This window comes from Ictidomys tridecemlineatus, chromosome 4 (genome assembly GCF_052094955.1).
Source record: "Ictidomys tridecemlineatus isolate mIctTri1 chromosome 4, mIctTri1.hap1, whole genome shotgun sequence".
NCBI lineage: Eukaryota > Metazoa > Chordata > Mammalia > Rodentia > Sciuridae > Ictidomys > Ictidomys tridecemlineatus.
This window is the reverse complement of record NC_135480.1, coordinates 99,197,157-99,224,647: the sequence shown is the minus strand read 5'-3', so window position 1 is coordinate 99,224,647 and position 27,491 is coordinate 99,197,157. Positions and strand designations below refer to the sequence as shown.

The following is a 27,491-nucleotide window of genomic DNA, read 5'->3' as shown; positions in this document are numbered from 1 at the left end:
TAGGCTTCCTCCACTAGTCTCATTCATGATGGTCCATGTAGCACCAACGGCTGGCAAATGGCACTGGCCCTGACCTTTGCCACTTGGTGCCATTTGGCTGAGGTACCATCATCTTACGTAGATCTTCCGGCTTTCTCAGCCCCTCCCTTAAGAACCATATAAGTCTCTGTACTTGAGCCACCACAGGAGGTTCTATGGCAAAGAACAGGAACCTTTCTGAAGAAAGCTCTGCCTCCTAGGTCAAGCATCTTCGCTGTCTGCAGGGTTCAACTTTGAATGTCAGGCCTGGCTTGAGGCCAACTCAACTTCATCCCTTGAGAAATGAGTTTAAGGGGACTGTCCCCACCACTTTTCCAAAGGAAACTCTCTAGGCCCACCCAGGCCACCTACTAGCTTCACCTGTGGCCCCCTAGGGAGTCCTTCCTAGTTTGCTCAATCTGTGCCTGAGCAGCCAGAGGAGCTGGGTGGCCAGCTCCTCTGAGGTGGTCTCCTCCACAGGCTTTGGCTGGCTGTCCTCCAAGGAGGCCCCCTCCTCCCCGAGCACTCCAGTCATCTGCCTCAACTCCTCTGTCGTCCCCCAGGCCCTTCCTGTAAATTTCACATTTGAAACAAATATTGATTTCCTTACTAATGCCCCTTGCCAGGGTTGTAAGGCGCACGCATACACACACACACACACACACACACACACACACACACACACACACCACAGCAAGCAAAAAGCACACATCTGCTATCACTCCTGGAAATGAATGAAGTGAAAATAGGGAAAGTGCCAAGAAAAAAAAAATAATGTAGCTTTTGGGCAAACCGTGGCAGTGGCTATTATTTCAGCCTCTGCAGATCCTGGCTGTGAGTGAAGAGCTCAGGTAGCATGGTGTGTGTTAACTGAGAGTGAGACCCACGAGGGCTGTTTTCCCCACTAAAAAAAAAAAAAAAAAGAAAGAAAGAAAGAAAAGTGTTTTAACTTTTCCATGTTGTGACTCAAAAGGAGAAGAAAGAGCAGCATCTGCTCAGAATCCATGGCTGCAGGACTCCCAGCCCCATCCGCTTCCCAATCCCTCTCCCAACTCCCTTCTCCCTTGGCTAATAAGTAATCCTGAGAAGGTTTGTGCACTTTGCTTATTGTATTTGGCTCCGAAACACATTCTCTTTATCACCCTCAACCTCAGGCAAATGCTTCCTGCTATCCATTTGTATGCCCAAGCACATGGAGCAATGGGCTTTAATGTCATTTGCTGGGGAGCTGCAGGAAGGTCACTGGGCACGGGGAAAACTTGGCTCGTCTGGGGGATCTGATACCTAAGGCCTGGTCAGCTCTGGTCTCAGGCCCAACAGCCTTGTCCCTACCACAGTGACAGGCCTAGCTCCATTATGCTCCCCTCCTAGGGCCATTTCCCAAATCCACCCATATGTTTCATTCCAGAGAATGTGCATATAACAGGGCAATTTAGAGAGACTTTAATGGAGCAAAATAACCAACTCAGAAATTACCTATGTCTTGTTTTTCTCTGCAGATGGTTTGACACAAAGATATTTCCCTCCCTCCTTCAGAAACCTCCTTTAGTCCCTTCCTTAGGCTTTTATATCCTTGAGGGCTAAGTTCCTTTACTCTATTAATAACATTTACCTGTGTTTCACTGCATTAAGGAAAAGTTACCAGGTGCCATTATTTTTGTTTAAACTCAGAGACAATCAACTGATCAAATAGGATTTGTCATGTAGGGGAGGAGCTTGGTGGCTTTATGGTATAGAGTTGGAAACGAAAAGTATTAGCCAGAGAAGAAGCCTGCCCTGCCCCTGGAGAGAATGGCTGGCACCTCCGGAAGGCAAAGGAGAAGGTAGAGGCCTGGAGTTTACAGGGAGGCAGACACCGGAGCCTGAGAAGGCAGTGCCTCCCAGGAGGGAGGACTGTGGCACTCTGGAGAACTGCATGGGGGCCCGTGGGGACCAGCGCATTCTGGACCATGGCCTTGGGCACCTCTGTGAAGGACTCCCAAGTGAGTTTGCACTGATGGTGCCAGCTCATCCACTGACCAGCCCCAGACTGACCACCAGCCTGAGGAGGCTTCACATCCACTTTTCAAGACCTGGAAAGCCCAGGTGAGCTTTGACAAAATATGAGAAAAACACGTGGACATTGACAACCCTGGGAACTCAGAACACTTTCAAATCAATTTAGTAAAAAAAAAAAGATGTTTTGGGAAATTTTTTGCTGTTGTTTTGCTTTGGTATGGGGGATTGAACCCAGGGATCATCAGCCACTGAGCTACCCCATCAGTTTTTGTTTTTTACTTTGAGACATGGTCTCACTAAGTTGTTGAAGATCACACCAAGTTTCCCAGGCTGGCCTCAAATTTGCAATTCTCCTGCCTCAGCTTTCTGAGTCGCTGGGATTACAGGCATGTGCCACCACTGTGATGACCTGGGCACATTTTTATTATATACTCACCACCCCATGGTGGGGCAGTGGGAGTGGGGAAGAGAGCACTGCTGATGTTCAGAGAACTTGGCAGCAGAGAGGACCCTGGAGACAGAGGTCAATGGACGTTCAGCAGCTCCTACAGGGTCACAAGGACTGTGAAGGGTGTCTGCTGCTGGAGCTACCACGCTCTGAACTGAATCCCTCATTAGTTAATGGGCCTCACCCAATTATTGGCCCTCTCCATACATATTCCCTGACTGTTCTGCTGTTTTCTCTGCTTTTCTGTCCCTTGATCTTTGGCTCACATTTGTGTCTATGAATCTATTACCTCCCAATTAGGTCTTGGGGTTCTTCCTATTAGTCCCTGGCTTTGCCCTACTTGCCTTCAGGAATGAATATATGCTGTGGGTCCTTCAGTATTAAATGTTAGTCTTTTTTTTTTTTTTTTTCAGCCCTTTGGAGCCAAATTTTGTACTGGAACAAACTGTTCCTCTGCTCCTCCCCCTTTGAGATCCAATGTCCAACTGTGCTATACTCTTTCTAGTCCAGCCACCACCACTTACTGGTCTGTCACCCTCACACATGCCTACAGACCTTAAGCCCCAGGCTCATAAGTCTTCTTTCCAGCAGAATCTCTGTCGTCATCCCAAATGGCCTTCGTCTTCAAGTGGATGACTCATCTAATAACTGAAACTCCCAGGTTCTTGATTTCCCTTCCTTCAACAAATTTAACTTCCATTCCCTGTATGTGACCTACTTCCATGGCAACACCCTAGATTTTATCATCACCGAAAACTGTCCCACTGCCAACTCTTTAGTTCAAAGAACCCACTCTCTTGCCAGGCATGGTGGCACATGCCTATAATCTCAGTGACTCAGGAGGCTGAGGCACAGGGATCACAAGTTCAAGGTAAGCCTGGGCAACTTAGTAAGACCTTGTCTCAAAATAAAAAATAAAAAAGACAGGTTGTAGCTCAATGGTAGAGTTCCTCTGGATTAAATTTCTAGTATTGCACACACACACACACACACACACACACTCACACACACATACACACACACACACACACACACACACACACACACACAGGGGAAATGCCCATAAAAATATTAGTATATAAAATTCCTTTCTTTAAAAATATGTTATTACTAGCCAGACATGGTGGTGAATGTCCATAATCCCCAGCAATTCAAGAGATTGAAGTAGGAAGATCACAGGTTCAAAGCTAGCCTCAGAAATTTAACAAGGTCCTCAGCAACTTTCGGAGACCCTGTCTCAAAATAAAAAACAAAAAGGGCTAGGAATGTAGCTAAGTTGTTAAGTACTCCTGTGTTCCATCCCCAGTACCAAGAAAATATATTTTATTACTTATAAGACATAACAGGGACAATCATCATTCAAAGTCAAGTTAAAATTTTAAATTAGAAAAATGTTACTGTTCATCTTTATATTGTGCAGAACCAGTTTTAAATGCAATTATAAGCATACACACATGCACAAACACACACACACACACACAAAATCACTGGTATTTCACAGTTTGTAAAGGCATTTGTATTTGTTCTCATTGGAACAGTGGGATGCTACACATAACTCACTGTTTCTGTTTTCCTTTTTGGCACTCACTCATTCTATCAACACTCCTTAACCATCAGCTCAATAGTAAGAAAGGAAGGATGGAAAGGAAAAGGCACTCAGAGTACCCTATCTTTCCCTGTCCTCATATGTCATCATTTCAGCATAATTGTTTGGCTGATATGGAAAAGTAATGCAAGCAAGAAGGATATGATAGGGTTCCTTGGTTGTTTCTTAGAATTCCATTGTCTTTTTTCTATGATCAAAACAAATTCTGCCTAAAGGGAAAGTATGGTCAGGTTGGGTTGTCAGTTTTCCATTTGTTCAGTTATAGATACAATCATATAAAACATGAGCTCAGAACTTAGGGACCCAGATGCATGAGAGCTGAACAAGACTCAAGGCAAGTACAAGTTAAGCATGGATGGAAGCAACATGCTGGCCCTGAATACTATATCCACAGACGGTTGCAAGGAAGCAAAGACTTGAACCTGTGCCAATTTCCTCTGCTCACACACATAGACATAGCAAAGCACAAGTTCAAAGACAAAAATCACTAAGGATGATCAAGACAACACCAGAACTTTAAACCAAACACAGTACCCTTCTCAGAGCAAGACTGAGACTGCCCAGGAAGGGCTGGGGCCTTGTTGGAGGCAACTCTTCAACTGAGGTCATTCTCAAAGAAGGAGGAAATGCCCAATAACTGATGCAATAAATCCTGAAGTCCTGAAGGACAGAGGGAGGCAGCTCAGCCCAGGAATTAGACTGCCTTCTCTGCTGTTCTACAGAAAGGGAGGATCCTCCCCTTTTCCAGGACCAATCTTTTTTTTTTTTTTTTTTTTTTTTGTGGTGCTGGGAATTAAACCCAGGGCCTTGTGCATGCTATGCAAGCACTCTAGCAACAGAACTATATCCCCAGGCCTTCCACAAGTGATCTTTATTCCTTCCTTTTCTGCCTCCCTCAAATCTTATCTAAATAGTTATCCCCACTTATCCCCACCTATTCAATTTCTTCTCTGAAAAGAGCTTCCTTCAATTCAATCTAAAAACACACTTCTATTAAAAATATCCCATTGGTCAGTTCTTTTTACCCTACAAGCTTCATTCTCTTTCCTTCCAACCCACCAACATTCCTCAAATAGTCTATCTATCTCTGCTTGCTATCTCCAGCTCCTCACTGTACACTCTCCACCCAGCCCAGAGTCATCTAGCTTCTGCCTCCTCAGTGCTCCTAACACTGCACCCACTAAGGGCTCTTAGACCTGCTCGTTTCATATCCTGTGACTACCCTTCAGTCTTTGACCTACTACTGGGTCTCTTCATTGTCCCCAACACAGTTGATCACCTCTTTAGGAAATCCTTTCCTTTGGTCTTTGCCACAGGACATTGCTTGCTCCCATCATCTCTCCCCACTTTCATGCCCCTTCACGGGTTTCCCTTTAAATTTCTCCACAAAGCCTGCTGTTCTCGGGACTCCAGGTTTTGCTTCCTGCCTCTCCCTGCCCTTCCTGGTTGATTTCATCCACTCTCACCTGTTTGTCAATGCCCCCAGTTCTTCATCTTCAGTGTTCATCATTTTGTAAAAAGTAATCTTGATCACCCTAGTTCAGGTGCTTAACTTACTTTTAAAAATGACACAAGTAATGTGTGGTTTCTATAGAAAATTGGGAAGTGCAGAGAAGCAAAAACATTCCAAAGGCAAAAAACCTGAAGCTCCAATTTCCAAAGAAATAATCACTAGTGATTGTTTTATGGATACTAACCTTTTAGAATTTTTTGGTACAAAAAATGCCTTCTTTCACTAAAATTTTGGTCATATTTTACATATTGCCTGGGTAATTCTTTTTTTGTTGTAAATCTTTACAAACCAGGAAATATAACTCTACAACATCATTTTAATGCCTATGCAGAATTCCATGATGACTGTATCAAAATTCTTTTAAACTTTTCTTCTAGTTTTTGTGAATTAGCCTTGTTTCAACATTTTCTACTATAATAAACAACACGACAATGACCATCCACAGCTGAACTGCTAGGTTCAAGCATGAAACATTTGTAAGGTTGCTCATAAATATTGCCAAATTACCCTGAAAAAAGATTGTACCAATCTGGATCCCAATCTGTAGTGCAGTAATAGATGAGAGTACCAGTTTTCCTAAACCCCTTATAAGAATAGATAATAGCATTTGCCTATAATTTCATCTATTTTTCTCATAATTTCAATAACATTTCATAGTTTATTTATTTATTTATTTACTTGGCTTTACCACTTACTTGTTTACTGTCCCTTGCATTTATTTCTTTGAAAATTGCATTTTTATTTTCTTTGTCTATTTTATTCTGTAGAGATAGGGTTTTTTTGTTGTTGTTTATTGATTTGTAAGAAACACCTATCATTCCTAATTACCTATAACTAGATTTCCCCAGAGCACTTTAAGATCAAAATTTCCAATACCAAACATTATCTCCCTCATAAAACCCATTATACCCACAGTTCCATAGTTAATAGTATCACCAAGTTAGCCAAGACAATAACTTGAGAAATTAAGCACATATTCTCCCTCTCCTTCTCTTCTAATCCAGTTATCAAGTCTTGTCCATTTACTCTCAAATAGCCCTCAAGTCTCTCATCTGCTCGTCCCCCTTTCCGCTGCCTTAGCTTGGGGGTACTCCTGTCTTGATCTCATTGTCTCTTATTTGAACTACTGCAAAAGGCTCATAATGATAGCTAGCCTCCTCCCGCTCCGTTTCATCCTCACACTAACACAAGAATAACTCTTCTAAGGAATAAAAAGCTGGTAATGCCAACCCCCTCCTGAAAATACTTCAGTGGATCTCAGTGCAATGGGATCATTCCTTAGGGCGGAATAAAGGCCCAGTTCAATCCAGTTCCAACTAACTGTCCATATTCCTCCATGTTATTCACATTGTTCACAACACCACTCCCCACAGTGCCATGCTCATATACAACCAGATGCCTAAGTTTACTCTCCTAATTTCTCTCTTTCTCTTGTTTTGTTTTGCCTGGAGCTGCCTGGTTCCTACTCAAGCCACATAGCCCATCTTGCCCCTGGAAATGCCTAAGAAGTAATTCAAACATACAAGCTTTAGATCTTCAGCTAGCTGGAAATGAGGCTGATAAACTGACCCCTTATAATTAGAAAATCTGACTCAAAAAAAGAGCTGAAAAAAATGTTCCTCAATATATAACATAGTCTTAAGAGACAGACTGACTGTGTTCAAATCAATCTTAGCATTGAATTTACTGGTTCTCTGCTTCAGGACAAGTTGCTCAACCCTTCTATGTCTCAGTTTCCTTATCCTTAGAATGGTAATCATAATTATGACTCCTTATAAGTTCTCATGAATTAATATATGTAAAGCACTTAGAAGAATGCCTGCCATGAATAAGAGTTCTTTAAATAGATGATATATTTGGGGTAACTAATATGGGTGCCATCTGACTGTATATATAAGTGTTTAAGTGGATGAAATGGTATAATGTGTGTGCAAGCTCTTTGGCAAATTTAAAGCACAGTGGCATTACTATCACTCTTTTAATTTTAAACAAGCTAGGTCTCAACTCTTCCAAGAAAGTATATATCATTCTCTAATGTACAAGATTGCTATAAGGATTAAAGGAGACTTTTTAAATAATCATATATGCCCCCATCTCATTCCAAAGTAGTTTTGAGTAAATCCAACCCCAAAACTTATACAGAAGCAAGATGATGTATTAATAAGAGCACATAAGATTAGACATACTTTGGTGTAAATCTAGGTTCTCTCACTTACTAACACAATGATTTTTCCAAAGTCCAAAGATATCTGTGAAGTACTGGGCTTTCAGAAATGATAATTGTTGTCATTTGGTTGAAAGAAGCTCACATCCGGGCATTCCTGGCAGGAGGGATAAGGCAGACATTCCACAGTAGTAAAGGTTTAGTTACTTGGAGTTAGTTCAGAAAAACTTGAAGACAATGGGCATCTGTCTCAGGTGGCCAGTGGCTCAGCCCAGACTCAGCAGCAGACTGAATCTCAAGGCAGAAATCATTTCAGATGCTGCTGTTTAGCACTTCTTCCATCCAGTCTTCTCTCATGGTTAATTATTTCTGTCGATCTCCTGCATTAAATTGTATCTTCCTTCAAGTCAGTAACCTTATCTTTGTAAATCCAGTGGCTACACAGTACTTGGCATTCAGAATCAGGCATGAATGCTTGTGAATGCGTACAAGAACCAATACCATCCACCCAATGAACTCAGGCACATGTGAAGGTCCTGTTCAATTATCATCTTCTCTCTGAAATGAGCTCAATTAAGAAAATAATACAGATTTCTTTGAGAAGATATGAGGGAATCTACATGGGGGATCCCAATTCTGAAAAAAAAAAAAAAACTTTTCTAGAATAACAGAGATGAGAAAATTGTCAAAGTGGACTTTACATCTACACCTGAATTGTGGACCTTGTGCCATATTACTCAGACAGATCCTCATGCAGACTGTGAAGGGGTCTGGGTCTGCAGGGAAGCTATTAGAAGAAGTTCTTATGGGCTGAGCATTGCTATAACAGGCAGCTGTTGTCCCAAGAGCTCAAACAATGGCAGACAGACCAGGGTGCTGCCCTTGCAGCCGGGGGATCTTGAGGGCTCACTCTGGAGCAAGATGGGTGCTAAAAAGAGACTTTGTTGTACCCCACTTCCTTTCCCAGCACTCTGTATTAGTGTGCCGTAAACTCATCGTGATGAGAAGCAATCTCATGTCTCCCAGGTGACTTTCTGAGTCTAGAGTTGTTAAGGGATGTTGGGTTTCTGTGTCTGCATCCTTTCTTCAACATGCTCCTTACCCTTTATTCTCTACCAACCCCCTAACAGCTGACCTTGCAACAATGGTCAATGCTCAGAGGCAATCCTGCCTAAAAAATTAGCTATAAAATATAGTAGCTGAAGGTTCCAAAAGTTTAGGCATGGAGGGTTGACAAGGGTTTCCTTTCTCATCCTGAGCAAGCCTTCCTTTCTAGTGATACTACTGACCCAGGGCAGCAGGACCTGAGTTTATCTGAACTTGAGTGGGAGTATTCCTAATCTCATGGGTGGGTCCAGAACACTAGGATCCTCCTGGGGTTTTCCAGTTATTTCTAGAAATTGCATCTACCCAGGAAGCTGTGTGACTGTGAAACCAGCTGTAGGTGTGGATGAGCCCAAAGTCATGTGTCATCAGAGCTGGGCTGGTCTAAGCAAAATGGGGTCCAAAGGCACACATCCACATCTATATCTTCCTTTCCCTGTCTTCTTTTGTTTCTTTTCTTCCTATGAATATTGGTTTCCCAGATCTGGGGAGTCAGAGACCCAGCAGACTGTTATTTCCTTCAGTATTGTAGCAACTTGTGCTCAGATTAGCCCCGCTGGTTTTAATCAGAGACATTTGCAATTCCCGAAGCATTCAGGTCCTTGGAATGCCAACCCCAGGTCACATCTCTGTGGTCTACTGGTCTCTGCCGGGAGTGTGTTAGGGCTGGATGGGGGCAGGGAGCGGCGACGCCAGAGGGTGAGCAGGAGAAGGGAGCCACACACAGAGGACTTTTGTCCTGAACTGTGTGTTAAAGCAGGTACAATGTGAAATCAAAGAGGAGATAGAAGGGGGAGGCAGTAGTGTGTCCCAGTGTGAAGAAAACAGCCTGCTCTGAAGTTATCACGTCTTGGAATACAATGTAATTTCTTCTCAGGCAGCAGTTCTGATAGCCAGGCCAGCAGGAAGGGCTGGAAGCCACGGGCACCGGCAGAGGGAGAAGGCACAATGGGCCTGATTCTGCATTTCCAGGCTGGACCCAAGTTTCCTGGCCCACATTTGGGTCACAGACCACTGTAAGGCCTTCACGCTGGGTTTAGCCCAACCTCCAGCCAACCCTATTCCAAGCCTAGTTTTGTATCTCACCCCTTCCCCCTGCTCTGGAACCCCACCCTTTGCCTTCTTTGTCAGGACTATAAAGAATCCACTAAGCACACAGGCAACATGGGCACCTGAAGTAATTTCTACAAACCTTTCCCCAATACCTAGGGTGCTGCAAGCCCAAGAAGTATCCTGGCAATTCTGTCCTGGGACAGTCTCTGCTCGCATCCTTTCAGAGTCTTTAAAGAAAGACTTAGGCACACCCTGGTGCCCCATTCTCATGCCAGCAGTCTCCACGCCAGACTTCCCATTTTATCCTCAGTCCTTTTCCTACCACCTGGGTCCCAGAGACCCCGGGCTGCCTCTCTAGGGGAAGATGCTACCTACCCGCCACACACACACAAAATCTTCCCACCATGTTTCACAGGGTGGAAATTTGAAGAATTCAGAAGAGACTGGTCACAAATGGGGGGAGCCTGCAATGTGTGTCACTTTGAGAAACTCAGGCTAGGCTCAGCCAGGTAGTCCAGGCATAAGGAAAGCTCATTTCGGTTATCTAGGTCATTGTGTCCAGGCAGCCCTGGCCCAGAGAAGTGGCCTTTCCTTCCCTGCCAAGGCACAAGGGATAAACATTCTGTTGGTGCTGTCTTCAGATGTCTTAAGGTAGACAAAAGAAAGAACTCAATTGTCACTCCCCCAGGCTCAAGACTTAGAAGCAGTATTCATTCGGCTTAGGCCTATGACTCCCCATGTACTTTAGCTAGAAGAATGGTGTGGAACTATTTATAGGATAAAGAAGAAGGCAACGCCCATTGTTCCTGTCTCCCGGTCCCCAAAATTCCTCAGTAGGAGAAATGGCTGCAGTGTGGGGTGAAGGACTGTGGGGCTCAGCTGACAAGAAACCACGGATTGCCTGTGGGCAGCCCACGATTTTTCTTAATTAGCCGTGGCATCTTGCCCATCATCGAAATAAATAACAGGTGTCCCCTAAGGACACCACATGAGAGGCGCCATTTATCGCCATTCTGAGAGGAAACTGACAACATGACGGGTGACATAGCAGAAATAATGAAGAAAAATGGTAGTGGGCAAGGAAAGGCCCCATCAAGGGAGCCTTGCAATCAGTCCCCAAAGGGAAGCCCCTGCCCAGCATCCCCTTCAAGAGACCAGTACCTCCCAGGTGGCCCTTTCTCCAGGCACAATCTCCATCTTCCATTAGTACTAGGCAGGTGCCATGCAGTAGCATTTTAGGGTCACTGGCAATCCCTCCTGTCCCATCATGGGTCACCGCGAATGTGTGTCAGAGCCCCTGAAATGCCACTTGGAGAGTTTCATTATTTTCAGTATTTCAAGTTCAAGCAACTCTAATTTGTCCACGTGGGTTATTTCTGCCAAATGTTAGCATGCAGGCCACTGACCTGCCACCCAACATCCTTCTGGTCATTCTCCTTGTCTCATTGTTGGTTGCTAGATTCCATCTAAAAGCAAAGAGTGCTTCCTCTCCTGTCCAAGGCTTATCTTTATTACTGCCTGTGCTTAGCACCTGGTGCCCTGCTGCCTCACCAGGAAGTTCTCCCCTTTAGAAATCCCCTCTCTATCCCTATGCATAACTCCCCTTCTACTTACCCTGAGGACACACATACACTCAAGTCTCTTCAATTAAAAACAAAACAATCAAGCCAGATGGTGATGGTTAACTCTGTGTCATCTGTAACTGGTTAAGGGATGCCTGGATAGCTGGTAAAATACTATTTCTGAGTGTGTTTATAAGGCTAGAGATTAGCACTTGAATCATTTGGATAGGTAGGATAAGTAAAAACAATGTGGCCTCAGCAATGTGGGTGGGTGTCATCCAATCCACTGCAAGTCTGAATAGAATAAAAAGAGGAAGAGCAAATGCATTCTCTCTTCTTGAGCTAGAACATGCTTCACTGGATCATGGACATTGGGAGCTCTGGGTTCTCTCGTCTTCATAGTCTGATAGTCTGAGACTTACACCAACAGTTCTCCAGCTTCTCCAGACTTCAGACTCAGAGTGAAGACAATCACCAGCTTTCCTAAGTCTCCAGCTTATAGAAGGCAGATCATGGGACTTCTTGGCCTCCACGATTCATTATATTGTAATATTGGTTCTGTTTCTCCGAAGAACCCTAATACGCCAAGCATTCTTGTAGTCCCTCTTCGTTTCACAGCTAGATTTTCCAAAGGATCCTCACCTTTTTACCTCCCAGTGATGCTACAGTCAATGCCAGTTTGGCTTTTTTCCCCCAAGACCACTGGAACAGTGCTTCCCCAAACCATCAGTAACATTTTGTGATTAACAACAATAGATGCTTTCAGATCTTAGCTTACTAATCATTCCTCTTTCTTGAAATTCTCTTCTTCCTTGGCTTTGGAGAGTCCATTTACTCAGGTTCTCTTCTTACTTCTCTAGGCATTTCTTCTCAGACTTCATGACAGCTCCTTTTCCTCTGCCTATGACATGAATGTTGGGGATCTTCCAGGCTCAGGACTCAGCCTCCATTTCTCATTCTGCATGGTCTTCCTGGATAGATTCAACTACCTAACATGTCCTAATGATTCCCAAGTCTGTCTAGCACCCAGACATCTCTCCTGAGTTCTACCATTGCATATCTAACCATCTTCTGGAAATCCCTCCAGTAGCTTTTATACGTTTCTTACTTTGAACATATCCAAAACTGAATTCCCATTTGTTTCTCTTTACATTCATGCGCATGCACACATATATATACTTGGCTAAACCTCACACATATACATACTTGGCTAAACCTCCTGCTCAGAAATGGCAACATAACCCACCCCTAAAAAGCCACACAGCTTTTACAATGCTTATCTAGACCCCAGTGCTCTGGAAGCAACTGGCCCAATCTTTCTGGCTGGGATTTTGGGGAGCCCAAAGACTCTTATATGCATGCCTACACACACTTAAGCAAAGTCAATCATGGATCTGAGGAGTTCTAAAGACCAAAGATTAGGGGAGGCAAAGGGAAGTGATTATATTCATATACATCATGACTCTTGCAGTGGGCAAAAGGTTAGAAAGATGGGATCAACCCTAGAAAAAAGACAAATAAGAAACACACAGACTCTCAGAGATCCCATTATTGATGAGTTATACAATAGTGGTCCCAGCAGGTAAGGGTTTGTCAACGAAACCAGGAGGCCCCAAAATTATAGAGTGGGAGAACTTTACAGGATAATGCATCAGGACAGAAGTCTTAGCCTATGGATTAAATAATAGAAGCACAGGAAATGCTTCTCTGAGTAGGAGGCTCCTTGGATACTCAAGCTCATCCAAGTTTTCCAAATCCTGGACTCCACAGAACACAACTTCGTTTCAACCTTCACTGGCAGGATGAACTTTAGCCTCTGTTTTAGTCAGCTTTTTTGCTGCTGCAACTAAAAGACCCAACCAGCACAGTTGTAGAGGAGGGAAAGTTTATTTGAGGGCTAACAGTTTCAGAAGTCTTAGTCCATAGAAGGTCGACTCCATTTCTTGGGGCTGGAGGTGAGGCAGAACATGATGCAGAGAAAGAGAAGTTGACAAGTGCCACATATAAATATGTACACCTAAGCCACACCCTAATTCCTACCTCCTCCAGCCTCACCCTACCATTTTGGTTACCACTCAGTTAATCCCTATCAGGGGACTAATTCACTGATCAGGTTAAGACTCTCACCACCCAATCATTTCTCATCTGAACCTTCTTGCATTGTCCCACACATGAGCTTTTGGGGGACACCTCACATCCAAACCATTACATCCTACCTCATTCAAAATGGCCTGAGAAACCAGAGTGGGACTAAACCTCTAGTTCAAGATCCCTTCAGAAAGAGGGATGAGAAAAAACAAAAACAGAATAATGAGCTAGGGAGGCTGCCAGTCTCTGTCGTGAACAATGGTTTATTTGTATGCATTTTGTTCTGAGGCATCTGAGGACCAGTTCTCTGTGGTGAGCTGGCCTTTTCTCTCCCTGGTCCCAGTTTGGTTCCGATGTTGCATGATTGGGGAATGTGCAAACGAGGGTGGCTGAGGGAACTTTCTATGAGGCATCAACAGTAGGGTGTTGTCCTACCAGAAGTTTTGGCCTTAGACTCATTGATGGGTCAGCGGGGATTTTTAGTGTTTCAATTAAGTCCATTGAAGACAACCACAGGAAAAAATAGCCTTGGTGATGTAATAAATATGAACCGAATGCCTGCTAAGTTTAGTTACAGTGTGGATCTTTGTGTTGACAGAGGACGTATTTTGTATAGGGATGAGGCTGTACTCTAGCTCACAAGTCTTTCTGCTGCTGATAACATAAAGGAGAATCTGGAGAGGCTAATGTGGGACAGCAGACAAATAAAGACAAGAAGGAAGAAGTAACATTTTAATGTTTACTAAGCTGCTACTGGATGCCAAGCAACTGGGTAGGTGATACAGGAAAAGTCTCTTCCCAGAGAGTTCACAGATTTGGGGACATGAATGTAATGATCTACTCTAATATCATAATATTAGGCATCAAGTAATCATGATGATAGTTGACAAGGGCTGAGCATGGACTTTCTATCAGAGGGCCATGTGAAATGCTATGCAGGTGTTAGATCCTTTAAACCTATGAATGTATGAGCAAGGTGCTATTATTTTCATATTACAGGTGAGGAAGCTTCATTCAAAGACCAAGTAGCTCACCTATAAGTTGGAGAGCCTAGAGTCAAACCCATGACCCAGATCCCGTATAGTTAGTTCCTCTACTGACTGCCTCTTAGTTAAAATAAAGGCAGAAGGAAGCAGAAAAGGGAATGATCAACTCTCCCCGCAAAAGTTCAGGGATGGTTCAAAGAGGAGATAACATAAACTAATTAAATAAATTAATTTATCAAATTTTGATAAATTAATAGGTGTTTAGAGGATAGGGGAGGGAAGAAGAATGTTCCCGACAGAAAGAGAAGATGAGCAAAGGCGAAGTCCATCTGAAGAACTAGTAAGTACAGACACACACTCTCACAGAGCCACACTCATCCACTTGTGCATATTCACATATGCATGCATGCTTGCACATTCTTATGCATGTATGTACTCTCACATACATTTTGATACACATGACCAGACCCATGTGCACACACATATGTGCATGCACTCACAAGCACACACACACACTTTACCTGGCCTGTGAAATGTTGCCTGAGGGGTACATTCATTCCCACTTCCCACTAACCCTATCTCTTTCCAGTCTTATCTCCAATTAATAGTAATTTGAGGTAATAGTTAGTCTTCTCTGAATGCAGGAACTGTACCATGTGCTTGCTGCTCACTGTCCCCAGTACTCACATGAAACCAACTAGGCAGGTGTCATGGTTCCATTTCATAGATGTGCTTACAGGACCTCATGGAGGCCCAGGGTCTCTCTGGGGATCACAGAGTTTATCAGTGTCTTTAATCCCTCGTCCTTTTGCTTCTAGAGCCTAAGCTCTTGAAGTCATCAAGCAGAATATAAAAGTCACTAGAAAAAATTTTGACCTTAAAGGGAGTAGTTGAGCCCATGCAGCCTGGAAGGCAGTGGGCTAGAGCTGAAACCCACTGCAATGGGCCCACTGAGGCAACCCCTCCTCCCTGCAAGTCATGGAGGCTGTGAATGATTGCTGAGCTAGGGAGGAGTCATTGGGAGAAATGTGAATAATTTGCAATCGTTGATGGTGACAACTGACATCCTCACAGAACCTCAGAGTTCATATTTGTCTTAAAGAATGAAGAAACTGCCCAGCACAATGGCACATGCCTATAATCTCAGCAACTCTGGGGGCTCAGGTAGAAGGATCACATATTTGAGGCCAGCTTCTTCAACTTAGTGAGGCCCTACCTCAAAATAAAAGTTAAAAATGGCTGGGGATGTAGCCAAGTGCCAAAAATAAGGGAGTAAAATGTAAAAAGAATGAGGAAACTGAGATACAGGCCCAGAATTAATGAACTGCTGCCCATAGACTCAGAATCAGTACCCAACTGTGTTTTTCCACTGACCACACTGCCTCCCAGCTACTACAGAGCTGCTTACAAATCTTCACCATGAGTACTTCTTGTTAATTAATTGGCATGAGCAAATATGTAGGGTTTGAATTGTTGGCTTGTACGAATTGTTTTTCTTTCTCTGCACATGCTCTAGTTTCTGAGAATTCACAACGCTGAGTGAGGACATGGTGGGATCCCACCTTAACAGATGGCCAAGTTCAAGCCCAGAGAGATTAGCTGGAGCAAGAAGCTTAGGATAACATCTTGAAGACCAGATTCAAGATCTCCTTTGTCCCAGATCTAGCCGCCAGCTTGGTGCAACTTTGTCTCTCTGTGTTCTTTCCTCAAAAGATCACTCTTCCTCCCTCCTCCATTTTCTGGGTTTCAAACTCAGATCTGTATCCTTCCTGAGTGGCTATTTTCCTTCTTACTGTATCCCTTTCTTGGTTTTCCCACTCTGTACTGAGCTGATTTATAGGCCAGAGTCGTCCCCAGGGCTGGGCAGAAAAATAGCAAGGAGACAGATTAATGATCCCCTCAGCATTGCTCAGGAAAATGCCGGCACAGGAGCGAGACGGTGGCCCAGAAGAAGCTGAAAAAGCCCGCATCCATCTCCGAGCGCAGCCGTACAGAGCATGTGCGTACTCACCTGGGCCTCCCTAGTGTTTAGGCCCAGGAGAACAGATTTGGGATGGCTCCAGCCATCTACTCCAACTACTGTTATCCTTTTCTTAAAGGAGGACCTAAAGGAACTGCAAGAGGAGGGCAGAAAAAAGGGCTAGCATGTAGGGATTCCCTAGAGAATTAAACCCCAAAGTTGACATTGATTAAAGTTTCCAGATGAAACACCCGTTCTCCATTGCTCTGCCACCAGAAGCACAACACACCAGTAAATCCACACCCATCTTCCTTCACATCTTTGCACACACACACACACACCTGCACTCATATTTTCCTATGCATGTATTTTCATGCAAAACTATGGTTCTTGGACTCGGCCCCTCCCTGGCTTCCACACAAGGGCCCTGTGTGTTGAAAGTACTAAGGCCGAAAGAAAAGAAAGACTAAAACCTTTGCAGCTCTGGGTCCCCAGCACATGGTCCCAACTCCCTCCAAAGCCCTGGTGGGCTTGGATGGCTCCCCTCCTTCCTCCTTTTCTAATTATGACAGGCCCCAGGGGGGGCCAAGCAAAGAGAAGGAAAGGCTGAGTGAAGACTGCCAGTGGGAAAGGAGGGCAGGGAAAGGAGGGGGAGAGGGAGGCGGCTGCAACAGACACTTTGTTCTGGGGAGAAACAAGTGCGTGGCCAGACATGCAGCAGGCCACGTAACGAGTGGTCACACCTCAGAGGGGCAAACCCAGGAGAATTCCACAGCCACGCTGCTTTAGTCAGCTTTTTTGCTGCTGTGAGTAAGGGAACTAACCAGAATAATTTTAAGGAAGGAAAAGTTTATTTGAGGGCTCAGGGTTCAGAGTTTTGGTCCATAGACAGCAGGCTCCATTCCTTGGGGATCGAGGGAGGCAGAATATCATGGCGGAAGCATGTGGCAGAGGGAGGCAGCTCACATGACCATCAGGAAGCAGAGACAGAGAGAGAGGTCTGCACTTGTCAGATACAAATATGTGCCCCAAAGCCATAACAATACCCACCTCCTCCAGCCACACCCCATCACTACAGTTACCACTCAGCTAAGCCTATCAGGGACTAATTCACTGATTAGGTTAAGGCTATAACCCAATCATTTCACCTCCAAACCTTTTTGCATTGTCTTACACGTGAGCTTGTGGGGCACACCTCCCATCTAAACCATAACACACGCCCAATCGGGACCCACGCACTGGAAAGGGAAAGACCCCTGAGATCTGGGTATCAATATTAGGCTGACTTGTCTACATTTTACAACCAGGTGCAATGTCACTTATTCCCTCTCTGAAGCCCAGAGATAATAAGGGGTTTTGACAATACTTTATGTGAAGGGGAGCCTAGCTTTTCAGAATCACTTGACTCAAGCCACAGGTCCCTAGCCCAGTGCATACTTTACTGCTTTGCATTTTAGAGAAGGACTGGCTTCCCCTTCCATCTTGGGAGCAGGATACATTAATAATAACCTCTCACAAGTGGGCAAACAGAGATGTACAAAACTAATTCACAGGCATTTGATTTAATTCAGCACATTTTTATTGCAGGTCCCAGTACATGGCAGGCACTATGTCGAGTGCAGGGGAAGAAGGGAAGGAGAAATCCAATCCTGGCCTAACGGAGCTCATGGTCAAGTAGAGGAGGCTAAGCAGAGGGTGATAAGACCTTGTTATTTCATGCATGATTCTAAGAACCCTGTTAGGGAAAGGACCATGGGAAGGAGGAAACCTTCTGCTTACTTGTCAGCTAAAAAGAGAAGGATAATCCTGGGCCGAGGAATTCTCCATGACATCTACTTCCATCTTTCTCAGCAGCTCTTGGTAATCCAGTTCCCCAGGCCTCTTCTCCTCCCCAAGACATAGAATTAAGTTAAAATGTCAGCTCCTCTCCGGACAGTAGAATTTCTTCTCTTCCTAGATCTGTTTTGTTGTGGTCATAAAGACCGCCTGGCCAAAGATTTGGAAATAGCAACTATTCCAATTATGTAAAATGTGATTAAAAGAAGTGTCATGGCCCTTCACATGCCCCTTTCACTTAATTCTTGCCTTGCAACCCTTGCTTGGGCTGACAAGCATAATAGATCTACTTGATACATCTTGTGCTAAAATAAAATGTCTAGTCAAAAGTGCTTAGAATCCCCCTAGGCTGGCTGGCTAATGATGTCATTACTCCACAGGGCCTGGCGTTATTTTTAGGATGGCCATTTCCTCCCACATTAAGGCTCATTAGGATTTTTTTTTCTTTTCTGTGTAGTACTCTACCCACACAATAGAGGTCATACACAGAGAGGAGGCCTGGTCTGGACCTGGGCATCTCACTCACCATTCTGCAGAACTGAGTTCTAACTAAGGTCACTGAAACATGAAGGAAGCTTTTCTTGAATGATAGGAGATCAGACCAAAGTCAAAGGCTGACCAGACCATGTTCATGTCCATGCAGCTGGTTTGCCGATATGGCAATGGCCAGCTTTATGTCATACACACCCCATTTACCGCTTGTCCCTTCCTACCTCTTAACCATTAGCCAGCCTAAGACATTTCCAGTCTGGCTCAAACCATTAGCCTAAAATAGCCTTGTAGATAAGGCTATTTTATAATCTATCCTTTGGATTCCAGAGTTAGGCAACCTCTACCACACATGGACAAAGACGGATCTATTTTTACCCTCAGCATAGATTTTATAATTTGGATATTGGTAGATCAATATTCAGATCCTAGGGTTGCCATTGACTTCCTGTGTAACCTCGGTAAGTTTCTTAATATCTCTGGGCCTTATTTTCTTCATTATTAAAAGGAAAACAATAATACCAGCCACACAGGACTGTAGAGAATAAATATGAAAATATATGTAAAACATTTAGTGACCCTGGCAACAAGGAAAATGATTATTAAAGGCAACTGTTATTATTTATCATCATCTCTATTATTATTATAAATCAACGAGGTACAATTTTGAAAAAAGCTCTGAATATTAAGATTTTCATAACTCATCTGGCAGCAAAACCTGACCTGACCTGAATTTCTTTGTAGACTTCATTTATCCCACTTAAGATGAATATTTGCTGCAGAAATCTGAATTTTTTTTTTTTTTTTTTTTTTTTGCTTACAAGTTGAGGCCCCAGACTCTGCTGGGGGTATTATATAATATACAATAACTGCACCTTATTACTTTTCTAACATCTGAAAACTTCTGAGATCTGAAACACATCTGGCCTCCAAGGAGTTTATAAGGGATTATGGTCAGCATTGCTCTCCAAACCAGACAAATCTCACCATGCAAGGCCTAAGCCACCATTCTTCCTTACTACCTAGACAAATACAAAAAGTGTTCATTTCCTCCTGGCTATAAGGAACCAGTCAGTTCCCTGACAAATCACATGGAAACCCCAGGCCCCCAAATCACCCCATTTTTCTACAGAGACCAAATCTGTTACTGAAAATAGATTTTCAATGATGGCAAATCTGATTTCTGCTTCTACACACACACACACACACAAACACCCCAGTACTGGGGATTGAGCCCAGGGACACTTTAACATTTACCACTGGGGCTGGGGATGTGGCTCAAGCGGTAGCGCGCTTGCCTAGCATGCGTGCGGCCCGGGTTCGATCCTCAGCACCACATACCAACAAAGATGTTGTGTCCGCCGAGAACTAAGAAAAAATAAATAAATGTTAAAATTCTCTCTCTCTCTGTCCCCTCTCTCTCTCACTCTTTTAAAAAAAAAAAAAAAAAACATTTACCACTATGCTACTTCCCAGTCCCGTTTATTTATTTATTTACATATATATATATATATATATTTTTTTTTTTTTTTTGAGACAGGGTCTCTAGAAGTTGTTTAGGGCCTTGCTAAGTTGCTGAGGCTAGTCTTGAGGTTGCAATTTTCCTACCTTGGCCTCCCAAGTCTCTGGGGTTACAGGCATGTGCCACATTACCTGGGTCCTTTCTATATTATCTGGAGACAGAGTCAAATTGGCTTCAGACAGAATCAGGCTGGCCTCAAACTTGCAATCTTCCTGCCTGGGCCTCTTGAGTTGCTGGGGTTACAGGCCTGTGCCACTGTACCTGGCAGGGTTGGGTTCTTTATGAAGATTATTATGCTTCCAAATAAGTAACACTTCCATTTACTAGGCACCTACTGTGTACCATGCTCTTTACACCCACCCTAAACCTCATCACAATCGTGAAAAGTATATTATTATCCTCACTTTACAGATTTGTAAATGAGGGGAACTGTAACAAATTCCAATTTGATTTCAAAACCACTGCCTTTCCCTCTACAGCATTGCTTACTACCTCTCAGAAACCACAAAGAGGAACAAAAAAAGAAAGCATATTTTAAATTTGTTTTAGTCCCATTGAGTGTGTGGCACTATTTCTTTTAAGACCCAGGCCCTTACCCCAGGATCCATTTGTTGTAAGTCTGGAAAACAACACCTTTGTCAGGTGCACTCTCCAAGTACTGGTGCTCTCAGAAATTGACATTGACCTGTGTCCTCCAGCCCCGCTTCCTTTAATCCTTCCTCAATCTCTTATGATGCAATTTGCAGAGTTTTAGGTCAGTGGTGGTGGCAGTGGAGGAGGTTGTGTTTTGGTAGTCGTGTTTTGTAGCTGTGCACCTGGTTTGGTCTAATGAGATCATCTAAGCATGAAGGCCATGAAAGGAGGAGATCTGGTCACTTTGGCCCTGAACCCTCTGGTGAGTGTTCAGAGTTATGCTCCTCCAGCACACAGCGTGCTAAGCCAGGCACAAGGCTCTATCCATGACAACCCACCTTCCCTGGAGCCAAAAGTAAAATCAAAGGCAGCAAAAAAGATTAAAAAGCAAGCGTCCAAAACCAGAGAGAGCGGTTCACTCTCCCTCGCGACACGTTACGAGACAAAGACCATGAAGTAAAGGTGTCATGCAACCCGCAGATTAATCTACACTATGCAGAAGTGGTCCAAGTCCTCCTTTCTCCCATAATAGGATGCCCAGGAAGCCTCACAATGAATGCTTCCATCAACAAGATAGCAAGAACTCTGCCTGGCTGGCAGTGCATTGTTTATCAGCTACCTAGGGCTTTGGATTATGAAAAGATGTCTGAAAGAGACTTTGTTATCTCACTGTACTTCTGCAAGTCACCACTCAGATCTGTGGGCAGCACTGCTCCTCTTAGAATTCCTAACTTTTGATTTGAGGATGTGATTGTTCCTTAAACTGACAACAGTAGGCTTGAAACCCAAGGGGAGCTGCTGGGCCTGCAAAATGGAGGTGCAGCTGGGACTTCTGACAGGCCTGGTAAATTCCAGGCAGACTGCCAGGTGGCATGGCTGTCAGTGATCCATGAGGTCACCAAGGTATGAATCAACATTGGTGGCATCCATGGTTGCATCCATAATATAGATGGTTCATGTAGCATGTCACAGGCCAATGAGAAAGTGACTTGTCTTGGAGGCTTTCTCTCTCTCTCTCTCTCTCTCTCTCTCTCTCTCTCTCTCTCTCTCTCTCTTTAATCCCAATAGCAGAGAAAACAATCGTCCAAGAAATGGAGAGTATGAAACAGAGAGCCCTATCCAGGTGGAATACTCCTGCAGCTCTGAAATGTGGCTATGGAAGTGACTTACATTATTTCCTCTGTGATCCAAATTTTAATGGTTTATTTATGTACATAATTTATATATGCATTATGTGTGTGTGTGTGTGTGTGTGTGTGTGTGTACATTCTCATCTCTTCTTGACCATAATATCTAAGGCCTTTCCTCTTCAGTCACTACTGACAGACAAGATCAGAGCTAAAAGAGACCTTAGAGATTTTTCTCTTTAATACCCACATATTACAGATGGGAAAACCGAGGACCAGAGAGAGGAAGTGAATATCCAAGGTTACAGAGCACATGGTGAGAAAACAAGATGGAAGTCATCTCTCCTAATTCTCAGGCTAGTACTTTGCTTACCACCTTTTGCTCAGGGAAAAGTCCCCAGATTCTTCTAATCCTGCAAAAGGAACACATACACAAAGAGTTTGTAACTTCAAGTAAAAATATACTCTAGAATGCTCTAGACAATAGCTACACAGACAGCTCAACACCAACAAAACCAGGTGCTGTGGAGTGAACAGGTATGATGGTAACAGATATATCCACATAATATATTTTTCATGGGTAAATGAGAGGATATAAAATATATATAATAGAAGATGGTGTTCACCTCACATTTATTTATTCTGAAGCAATCGGATTCTCTTAGCATTATAGTCTCTGTATGACTGAAGTCATGACTCTCTGAATAGCTTCAAGTTGGCTCCAAATTTTTCATAATTACAATTGAGGGAATGCCACCCTCTCTGTCCGCTACCACAGACACACCTCCATCAAAGGATGATTTCAAAAGACAAGTCTGTATATTTAAAACACTGGTCAACCAATGAAGAATTTGCCCCATTGTGTCCCACCACCTAACTCCTAGCTGGTCACCATTTTGCTTTGCTCTCCTTCCCAGAGGACTTCCTCTTCTTTCCTGCCAGAACTTTATTCACACATTCAAATCACTCAATGTTTTCAGAGCCCTGTGTGGAGCACAGTCAGTGCTGAACACCAGAGGAGAATTCCTTGAGGGTCACACATACCCCTCAACTCAGGTAGGAGGGGGGCCAGCTCCACCATTCATTCTATCGAGGTCTTTGGCAGTGGTGGCAGCAGATCCCTCCTAGGACATCCCTCTTCACGTCTGGCACTGAGGAAGGCAGAGTTAGACTGACAACAACACTAACAAAGATTAATTCCTGTGTCTGATGAGAGTTAATTTCTCTGATTAGAGGACTTGCAAAGATGTGCAGTGACTAATTCTTGACTGGAAATATTCAAATGGCATACAGGCCAGGCAAAGAGCCCGAGTCACACACCAGAGGCTGATAGAAGACTTCTGTGATGACACAAACAGTGTGAGTCAAACAAATGTGTGCAGTAAATACAACGAGGCAGGGCAGCTCTAGTTGCCTAAGTAGGCATGGATATATCTATTTCATCCCATTTACTTACTTTTTTATTATTTATTTCTCTTTACAGAGCTTCTTGGAAAGTCTTTGTGAAAGCTCCTGCATTCAGAAAGATGCAATGAGAGGTGAGGAGAGCCCTTTCACCTGAAGAAACATCTGATCTGAAGGACACTGATGGCTAACAGGGCTGCTGTGCTGGTCCCTCCACTAATCCTCCAGAAATTTACTTTGGATGATGAAAGAGGAAGCAGTTGATGGGAAAATAGGACAATCTACTTTGAGATTGCTACCTGACAAAGGGCATGTGCACACGAGTAGGGCACGTGGAAGAGACCTTCTGTCTAAAAGCCATTGACATCCAGAATGACAGCCTCTCTGAGCTCTGTAGTCAGAGGGGAAACCGAGTTAGTCAGGGGAAGGTGTGCGAGCTGGGACAGCAGATTGATTTGGCTTTGAATTCTGGCTCTATCACTTATATCTCTGTAAATCTGGACAAGGCACGAAACCTCCGAGAGGCTCAGTTGCCTCACCTAGAAAGTGAAGATCATTCCCATCTACACTGAATCCTTGACATATGCAACTTATAAAATAGCCTGGCAGCAAGGGGCCCTCCCTCCCCCATGCCACTCCCCACCTTCACAACCTAACAAGGAGAATGTGGTCCTGGGGCTTCTCCCTGTGGAGGCCTGGAAGGCTGTGGAGTCTCCTCCTCGTAGACGAGTTCAGGAAGAAGGGATGAAGAGAGGTGCCACCTTTCCTCTTCTCTCATACCATCCCACCCCTTTCCTTCCCAACCCCCTCTTTGCCCTACCTGTCATTCATCCATCTCATAAGCTTATATTCTGCATTCACCAAGGCTGAGAGCCATCCATAATGTGATGCTCCAGCTCCTTTTAGCAGATGATCCCTTCCAAACACATTTATCAACTCCATAAACATTTGTTGAGTCTATTTTGTGCTGGCTACCACACCAGGCCCCCCAAAAGGAGAAGACAAGGTCTCTCTCTTGAGGAGCTCACAATCTCTCAACGGAAATGAAGACCCCTTTGGTCCCAGGCAGTTTGTTCCTTGGGGCCTGGGATATGAGTGCCCTGTGCTCCCCTCCCCTGAACTGGGCTAGTACAGATGTAAAGCTGCAGTCAGCACACTGCTAATGGGGCTTTGAAAGTCTCTGCTTTATTAGGGCAGCCGGGAAAGCCGATTTCAGCTGCAAATGCCTTCATTGCCTCCCCAGCAGAAATGGCTAATACCTGCTTTCTGGGACGTGCTCATCAAGAGGAGACTCTCAAAGCCCCATTAGCACTGTGCTGACGCTGGCTGTACATCCTGAAAGGGCAAAGTCCAGCCGTGTGAAAGGAATCCAGTCTATTTGTCAACACCAGAATGAGTCAGAGTTCCCCCCCCTCCTTCCAGCGCCCCCACCTCCTCTTCCTTCCCCCCCTCCATCTGGTCCATGGGGGGCCTGAGGAATTACAATTTCTCAGCAGGGGCTCAGCAGTCTGTAGCCCACACTCTCCCCCACTCCTTCCTCAGAACACCCTCCCTTCTCTTTGCCAGTCTCCATTTCTCCTCCAATCCTGCAGAAGTCTGAAAAGCCCGCCTGGAAGTAAACACCAAGCACTCCCCCACTCTGCCTCACCAGACCTCACCTGGAGACACGGAGCTCTGCGGTCACTAACCTTCAGTGGCTGCCTAGGCTCCTGCAATCTTGAAGTTGGAAGGAGAATTAAAGGTCTTCAGGCCCAATGTGCTACCCATTAGAGGAATTGCTCCCTCCGTGGCCAGGGGGTCTCCTGGGAGTAGGATGACTATCACCAGAGAACCCTTGGTGGCAGACAGAATTGTGGAACTTTGCTATTGCACTTTGGGCTAAAAGGAAGAGCTGTCATCTCTGTCTGGTGATGCTGTAAATAAATAACGAGCTGATTGATTGTCCCTCCTGAGATTTTTACCAGCCAGCTACCCCCATCCTTGGCTTCATAGGACTTCATCTGGCCTTCTGCAATGGCTTAGTCTCACCATAAAAGGATGCTCCGTGCTAAGAAATACTGGCCTGGTGTCTCCTTGGGGTCCCCCAAGAAGAAAGGACAGGACAGGAAATGAGATTCTTTCAACTTTGTTTACTGTCTCATTATTCAATAGACAGGAAGGGTGAAGTGGACCAAGAATCAGGTGTCATTAGAGAGTCTAGCAACAAAAATAATATTTGAGCAACAGTGAGAAAGTGCTGATATGCTGCAGGCATGTGCTAGCCCCTGGGTATACAAGGCTGAATAATAAATTTGGCCCCTTACATTGAAGACTCATGGCTTAGTTAGTGGGTGAAGGCAGAAATAAATTGGAATTGCATGTAGCCTGAAACATGCTTTCTTAGCCATCAGAACAAATGGCTTTGTTTTATTCCTGTTCTTATTTGATGTTGCTATGGCATTTCCCATTGTTAACCACTACCCCTTTCTCGAAATTCTCTACTTATTTGGCTTCTAATCTCATTTTCTCCTGGGTCATCTTTACTTCAGAAACTACTCTTTAGTCTCCTTCATTATGCCCACTTCCTCTTTCTACCCCTTAAAAATTGGTATTCCCTAAAGAATTCATTTCTTCCCTCTTTGCCACTCAATCTGTAGTTTACATTCTCCCTGGAAAATATCTTTTGCTCCTAGGTCTTTTTTTTTTTTTTTTTTAATGATTACACAGATGAACCTTATTCTAATAAGCTATCTGTTTTTCCTAGATATTTAGCACATTCCCAATGTGATCAGTGGAAGACAAATGAAATTATTTGGGTGGGTCTAGAGTCTACTTTCAAGCTACAAAATGTTTTAAAAGATCACCACAAAAAATTGAGACTAGCCTGGGCTGAAGCATTAAGGGCCCCTGGGATCCCTTGTGTCACTCACTGAACCTACCTCCTCTAACCAACTATAGGACCCGGGCGACATTCCAGATCCAGAACTATGTGATCCACACAGTGAGCATGAGGTTTCACCGGTCGGATGTGCAGGATCTGTGTCTTCCATGGTTTCCCATGCACTTGCTGAGAAGAGCAGCAATTTGAGTTTCTGCCGATTCTGCCCACCTTTGCCTCTCTGTGAAAGCAGTTTCCTCCTAAAATCTCTGGTTAGTTTCATTTTCCTATTCATTGGTGATAATTTTCTGAGGATAAGGCCAATGTCCTTTCTCCATTTTGCTGCTTCCAGGAGGCTGGAGATTCTTTCCTGGGAAAGATTCCACATTTTGATGGACATGCAAAATGCCCCCAATATCCCATCGTTAACACCTGGCAGGCAATGGTCCAGACTTATTCTGAACTGGGAACCAGACCCAGGTTCACCCTATCTGTAGTGTTGGAGAGCTTCAGTTTCCTGTTATCCCCAAAGGGTATTTGGCACCAATCTGCTACTCTGTTCATCTCCAGATTATTTCTCAGAGTGACTACAGCATGGGGGTTCCACTCACAGGTGTGGACAAAAGCAGCACCAGCATGAACTAGGAAGGGCAATGTAAAATAACCAATCCCTGCATAGCGATCCACTAGCACTTGTCCAGCATAGGGCAGTGATGCAACTCGCAGCTTCTCAGTGATGTTTTCAAAGGAGAACATGCACTATCCGCATGCCCTATCCAGCCATGGTCACCATGCAACAGAGTCTCTGTAGGAAATACCCACCCTCATTTGCTCCTAGGTCTTTATCATACCTAAATACCAGCAACTCCCAAGTCCCTATCTTCTACCCAGAGTTTTCTCAACACCTCCAAGAACATATATTTGTTGAATAACATTTCTTCAAAATACTATGTGCCAATAGTATTCTAAGTACTTTACAAACATTATCTCATTTTATTCTCCTAACACCATAACAGCCCTATGAAGTGGGTACTATTATTATGCTTATCTGAAAAATGAGGAACCAGGGCATAGAGACATAAGTAACTTGTCTAAGATCGTGCAGTTTGTGAACACTGAGGCT

At 44.1% G+C, this 27,491-nt stretch overlaps 1 long non-coding RNA gene and 1 pseudogene across 10 annotated transcripts in view; both read right to left on the bottom strand.

Annotated features, from left to right (window-relative positions):
• LOC110598447 (uncharacterized) overlaps nucleotides 1-25,412 on the bottom strand; it is a 139,556-nt gene extending 114,144 nt beyond the window's left edge. For 8 of the 10 annotated variants that reach the window (XR_013437905.1, XR_013437906.1, XR_013437898.1 and 5 more), the window contains exon 1: nucleotides 25,200-25,412. This is a non-coding gene — a long non-coding RNA (uncharacterized LOC110598447). Of the gene's footprint in view, nucleotides 1-25,169 lie in introns of all 10 variants that reach the window. The other 2 variants (XR_013437903.1, XR_013437907.1) reach the window with 1 other exon arrangement.
• A 1,022-nt stretch (nucleotides 25,413-26,434) lies between these two features.
• On the bottom strand, nucleotides 26,435-27,124 carry LOC101973443 (tRNA wybutosine-synthesizing protein 2 homolog; annotated as a pseudogene).
• Nucleotides 27,125-27,491: the final 367 nt, after the last annotated feature.